This window comes from Brassica oleracea, chromosome C6 (genome assembly GCF_000695525.1).
Source record: "Brassica oleracea var. oleracea cultivar TO1000 chromosome C6, BOL, whole genome shotgun sequence".
Taxonomy (NCBI): Eukaryota; Viridiplantae; Streptophyta; class Magnoliopsida; order Brassicales; family Brassicaceae; genus Brassica; species Brassica oleracea.
In genome coordinates this window covers 20,159,473-20,166,607 of record NC_027753.1, presented here as the reverse complement: position 1 = coordinate 20,166,607, position 7,135 = coordinate 20,159,473, and the positions used below count along the sequence as shown (strand labels likewise).

Here is a 7,135-nt window from a genome sequence, read left to right as displayed (position 1 = left end):
GGGTATGTTAAGGGTGGACTTGTCAAGTTGAATGTAATGACAGTCCATTCGAAAGTTGTAGCTCTAAAAGTTTCAATGAATAAAAAAGAGTCAGTTGCTTATTTGGTTGAGTCTTTTAATATATGGCATGAAAGATTAGGCCATGTAAACTACAAATCTATACAAAGATTAATGAATTTAAATATAATTCCTATATGCAAAACAAGTAAACAAAAATGTGAAGTATGCGTACATGCTAAGCTCACAAAAACGCCATAACCTCGTGTTGAAAGAAATAATAAACCTCTAGATTTAATTCACACCTATTTATGTGATTTAAAATACATACAAACTAGAAGTGGGAAAAAATACTTTGTGACCTTCATAGATGACTGCACAAAATATTGTTATGTATATTTATTACATAGCAAAGACGAAACCTTAGAAAAATTTAAAGAATTTAAACTCGAGGTCGAAAATCAGCTTAAAACAACTATTAAAGTAGTTAGAAGCGACAGAGGAGGCGAGTGTGATGGTCCATTCAATGCATTCTGTAAAGAACATGGAATAATCCATCAAACTACAGCTCCTTACTCACCAGAATCTAATGGAGTTGCTGAACGCAAAAATCAAACTCTAAAAGAGATGATGAATGCAATGTTGCAGGAATCTGGGTTACCCCAGAATATGTGGGGGAAAACGTTACTTACCACTAATTATATCCTCAACAAAATTCCACACAAAGTAACTGACAAGACACCATATGAATTATGGAAAGGTAATTTACCTTCGTATAAATACCTCAAAGTGTGGGGGTGCTTGGAAAAAGTTGCGGTAACGCCACCAAAAATGTCACTATTGGACCTAAAAAAGTGGATTGCATCTTCATCGGATATGCACATAATAGTAATGCTTATCGATTTCTGGTACATAAATCCGAAATATCAGACATTCATGAAAAAACAGTCATGGAATCAAGAAATGCGTCTTTTTCGAAAAGATTTTTCCATATAAGGAAAAACAAGGTTCAAAACGAACTCGAGAAGAAAGAGACAATGACAAGAACTCAGAAACTGAGACAAACGTCAAGATTTCTATAAATGAAATTTCATAAAATGAGGAAAAAGATGAACCTCGAAGAAGCAAAAGAGCTCGAAAGGAAAAATCTTTTGGTAAAGATTTCCTAATGGCATTTCTAGTCGAAAATGTTCCAAAAACATTGGCAGAAGCCATGGCTTCACCAGAAGCTCCATTTTGGAACGAAGCTGTCAGGAGTGAATTTGATTCTATCAAACAAAATTATACATGGTACATAACAGATTTACCACGTGGCTGCAAAGCATTAGGAAATAAATGGATAACGACACGAAAACCTGGTGGAAAATACAAATCTAGGCTTGTAGTTCTAGGATTCCGACAAAAGGAAGGCATTGACTATTTTGATACATATTCTCCAGTAACGAGAATAACATCAGCAATCGCAGCCTTAAGAGACCTAGAAATCCATCAAATGGATGTAAAAACTGCTTTTCTAAATGGTGATTTAGAAGAGGAAATTTACATGAAACAACCTGAAGGTTTTGTTGTTCTCTGACAGGAAGATAAAGTATGCTGACTTGTAAATTCACTTTATGGTCTTAAGCAAGCTCCTAAACAATGGCACGAAAATTTTGACAATACAATGATGTCAAATGGGTTCAAAATAAATGAATGTGACAAATGCATATACTACAAAACTACCAAAAATGCGTATGTTTTGCTATGTCTATATGTAGATGATATGCTCATTATTGGAAGCAATAAAGACATTATCAATCAAGCAAAGAACATGCTCAAAGGGACATTTGAGATGAAAGACTTGGGATTAGTAGATGTAATTCTCGGGGTTAAAGTAACAAGAAATTCAAACGGAATTATCTTAACCCAATCTCATTACGTCAAGCAATATTAGAGAGATTTAAAAATTACTCTAATAGTACGACAAAAACTCCGTTAGATCTCCAAATGCACTTGACAAAAAATTCAGGTGAAGCGGTTTCACAAAACGTGTAAGCACGTGTGATTGGAAGTCTCATGTACTTGACCAATTGTACTAGACCAGATCTACCGTATGCAGTAAACGTACTTAGTCGATATACAAGTAATCCAGGTCATACACACTGGAAATCTATAACGAGGGTACTAAATTACTTGCGCTACACCAAAGATTTTGGGCTTCACTATGGTAAAGAACCAGCAGTTTTAGAAGGATACAATGATGCTAACTGGATATCAGATTCTAAAAACTTAAAATCCACAAGTGGATATGTCTTTACACTAGGAGGAGCGACAATATCATGGAAATCTACCAAACAAACAGTGTTAGCTAGATCAACCATGGAATCTGAGTTCACAGCCTTAGACAAAGCAGCAGAATAAGCTGAATGGCTTAGAAATTGTTTGGAAGATATTCCTATGTGGGAGAAACATGTGCCAGCTATACGCATACATTGTGATAGTCAATCAGCAATAGCTCGGGCTCAGAATAATCTCTACAATGGTAAATCTCGTCACATCAGAAGACGACATAAAACAATTAGACAATTTATCTCAACTGGTGTAATCACAATAGACTACATCAAATCGGCTGACAACCTAGCGGATCCATTTACTAAGGGTTTGTCACGAGATGTTGTTGCTAAATCATCAAAAGGAATGGGTTTAAAGCCTATAACGAATGAGGATGCTTGATTGCAACCCTACCTATCATGACTGGAGATCCCAAGACGTAGGTTCAAAGGGAAAACAAAATCAAACAGAATCTAACAAAAGCACTTGAGACAAAGTAGTCTCTTCCCAGCTCCTAAAATGATAATAGTGCTAACAAATGTGTAAAGGATAAGCATAAGCTTTTAATGATTCCATAGCTTCTAAGCGGAGTATTACTCAATACTTTTCATGGTCAATCACCTAATGAGTGTGAAATGGGGCCGTTTCTAGGAGAATGAATGCAAGGCTATATTCTCTAAGTTCACTCATGAAAACCAGGAATAGTTCAGGGCCACAATGAACACAATAGAGAACTAAGTTCTATGAGAAAATGAAGTTGCGTTATGCATGTTGTCTCGGTCTACATAAAACACCGGTTGGTTCAAGACATCATGTTCACCTACTGGTAAAGTAAACCCGACAGATATTAACTATGAGTGGTTCAAGGCTTAAAAATGCCACCAACTCAAACACAGTGAATTTTTCGCAAACACTCTCGATAAGTCTGTCTAGTCTAGTCAGGATTAGAATAAGTATAGTTTTTTAAAGTCTATCGAGTCTGCATTTAGTCTGCATATGTTTAGAAGAGTCATTTCTATTCATGTGGGGGATTGTTGGATCAAATTCTCAAGCCCATTGGCTTAAAGAACATTGATTAAAGTTGTGTGAAAAGAAATGTAATGGGCTACGTAATTAGACAAGCCTAACATACTTGAAATGTCAAAATGACATTATGAAGAAGTCCCACATCAGGGAGAAACAAGAAGAATGAGTTGTATATATATGTGCACTTACTTAACCTTGTTTAAACGGCTCAGAGAGAGAGGATAGCCCCCACGCACGGGCCGCCGCCGCTTTCCGGCAGGCTCGGCGTGGGCGTGGGCTTGGGCTTGGGTCTTGGGTCTTGGTGGAGGGCATCCGGCCCAATAAAAATATTCTTTTTGGACCAAGTTAAGCTCAATATTTTACCGTTTAAATTCTCAAAAACAACAAGCATTTTATTTTAAAACGACAAGCAGATTGTCTAGAAAATAAAAACGTCATGCAGTTTATCCTCTCAAAATTTTTTAAACGAGATAAGAGAGAGTCTTGGGGAATAAGTTTCGCAACTCAACTTCCCTCGATCTCCGCGAGATTTTCGCCCACGTGCAGCAGCTGTTGCTGGAAGTGGGTTGTCTCCATCTCTTTAAATATCGCCTCTTCTCTTCTTCATTTCTTAACATTTTTCACAACCAAAACCAGTAAATCCTACAGCGTAAGTCTAGAGAGTGTTTCGTAGAAATATTAGTTCGTTAGAGGTTCTTCACGAGTGCCGCGTGATAACCTATCGTGGTTTTATCCTGGAACTCCTATTCGTACAGATCCGTCGCACTAACGGAGCGAATATTAAGAGTTAAGAAAAGAGATTCGTCTCGACTCCATGGTTTCGTTTTCGTTAGGTTTCGAATCGTCTATATATTTTCCTTAACATCGTATATATTATATCGTTTCTTTTGATCCGGTTTTTCGGCTTCTACACATTCTTGAGTCTTGATGTTCCGTAAAGGGTTTCTTCGAAGTGGATGATCTCGTTCTTTGAGCCATAAGCAACTTGAGTTCTATCGTCGAGGTTGACGATGGTCTTGTCAAGCACAGACTTGTTGTATCCATCACTACTGAATCCACCAGCATTCTCAACGAGAAAGCCAAGAGGAGCCACTTCGAACAACAGCCTCAGCTTTGCCTTAGCCGTAGGAGACGTCACGTTCGTGAAGATTCCTTTTTCCTACACAATAATCTGCATGCCATTATTAATAAATTAGTATTTAATTCAAGTTTCGTTCAGAAGAAGCAGTGCCAGAGAGGAACGAACCTGGTTAACGTCAGGAACCATTCCTCCCGTGTATCGTAGTGTGTACTTCTCTTTCACGTAGTAATCAATCAGCTGATTTCACAGTGAAAGTAATGAAGAAGAAGAGCATTCAGAGATTAGTATATTCAAGAAAAAGTTAAAGTCAGATTGATCAAGAAAGCAAGAACCTTGCTGTATTCGGAGTTGTCAAACGTGGCTCTCAAGTTTCCCGGTGAGAACATTTTCCCTTCATTGATCTCTGTTGTCTCCTTAACATGCTGCCATTTCCCTGTGAATACATTTTTAGCTTAGTCTAAAGCTACGAAAGAGAGAAGAAGAATCTTTCTAGACCTAGATTGTACTAATTACAAACAGAGAGATACCTTCATCAAGAAGCAAGAACTCATGAGTTCCAGGAAATCCTTAACAGCCAAAACATAAGTGGTTCTTGGACCATAGATTCCCATTGCTGCAGCCACTTGATCTGCCCCCGTGACTCCGGTTAACTTGTCACCAGGCCAAACCCCAAATATGGTTCCCACAGTGAAGTTCGTATCCACAATGCTGGATCCATCCAATGGATCAAATGCTACACTAAACCCACCTTCCACTGGAGCTTCCCATGTCTTGAAGCTCAGGTACTTCTTCAGAGCAAGCGTACTTACACACATGCGAGTATTGCAAAGCCTATAAAACCAATACACAAATCAAAACGTAATGAGGCGTATACAAGTGAAACAGGCCCTTTTGGACTCCAAAATTTTTCAAGTAAATATATATGAACATAGTCTCCAAATTGTTTTAAACATTTTTTTACTTGATTACTAAATTGTTTAAGGCCCTCACAATCTTAGGCCGGCCTAGTTGATCATCATGTTGGAAACCAAACTTGTGTAACAAGTTATTCAAAGAATGTAGTGAAAGAATACCTCAAAGAGAAGCTTGTTGGCGAGCATATCGACAGCGAGTTGTTCATCTCCAAAGGAATTAACACAAGCTGTTCCACCACAAGAAGCTGTCCTGACTTTGAAAGCTATTGTCCTCAATGCTTCCCCCATACACATCAGCAAAGTTCTCAAACCCTTGTCAGGTGTTGCTTGTGTCAAAACCTCTTCCTATATACACTCAAGAAGTAAAAAAAAAGAAAAGCTCACTTAGAGATCAAATCTTGACCACATGATTTGAATTTAACGATTTGATTCTTTTGTTGATACCAAGCTTTGACCAATTTTACACTTGGTCATGGTTGAAGCACCATTGTTCTTCGCCTTCGTGGCTTTCAGTTGCGATCTTGGTGTTAGTCGTAGTGAATCTCCGAAAATAGAGCTTGACTTCAGAAGCTGCTGGTAAGAAAATTTGCATATCCTTTCGTAATTAGGAATACATTCGTTCTACTTACTAGTCTAGCAGTGAACAAATTCTCCTCTGTACTCGCACGTTTGCATGTGTGTGTGTGTTTGAACTCAAGCCATTTGTTGCAGAGGATACTAACCTTGAAGCTGGATGAAGCAGAGAAGGAAGAAGGAGGAGAAACAAGTGTAGAGGATCTTTGAGAAGAGACGCTTGGGAGGAGGATCCCACGTGAGTAGCTAGTGACGCTGGTCTCCATTGCCAATACTTTTGAAGTCGAGGGTTGATCGAAGAAGAAGAGAAAGAGCTCTCTAAAGGGAATGGTGGAGACAAAAAAACAAACAAACCAAACCCAAGTGATTTTCGAGAAGATAAAACGATGTTTAACTCTGGGAGTGACACGTGGCAGTATGAGAAGATGTGCTTACGGCTCTGGTGATGAGCAATTGGGCAAGAGATGTGTTGGCTTTGATTTGCCATCTAGAGCACCTCCAATGGTGTTACCCACCATTGGAGTCCTTACCATTAATTTAATATATATATTTTTTTTTGAATAGTTAAGGACTCTAATCATAAATATTGGTCCAATAGTGTTATCCGTTTTGGAATCCCTAAAAAAAAAAATTTAAACAAGAAAATTTTAAAATGTTATTTTTATTGAAACACAAAAAAAAACATACAACAATTAAACATTTTCATCATTACCAAATTTGTTCCAAATATTTTGAATCAAATCAAATTTAAGCTGTTCATGTATATGTTGGTCACGAACTTGGCTACGAATTTCAAGCATAGCACGGAGATTTGAAGGCTTGCGAGCATATGACATATCCACCTCTGAAGTTCTACTCGATTCGCCTTCTTCAAACTCTGATATATCACACTGAGTATATCCATTGCGTTCATTTTCTACGATCATATTGTGCAGTATGATACATGTTCGCATAACCATCCCGATTTGTCTCTTGTCCCACAAAATAGCTGGGTTTTTGACTATTGCAAATCGAGCTTGCAATACTCCAAAAGCACGCTCCACGTCTTTTCGGGTTGACTCTTGTACTCTAGCAAATAACTGTTCTTCTGGACTTTGAGGGTTTGAGATAGATTGGATAAATGTTGACCATCTTGGATATATACCGTCTGTGAGGTAGTAAGGCAAACCATAATGGTGTCCGTTGACCTGGTATTGTACCCTTGGAGCTCTACCTTCCAAAATGTCATCAAAAA

At 38.1% G+C, this 7,135-nt stretch overlaps 1 pseudogene; it reads right to left on the bottom strand.

The window, feature by feature from the left end:
- Window positions 1–4,113: 4,113 nt before the first annotated feature.
- On the bottom strand, window positions 4,114–6,269 carry LOC106298262 (annotated as a pseudogene).
- Between the last annotated feature and the right edge of the window lie 866 nt (window positions 6,270–7,135).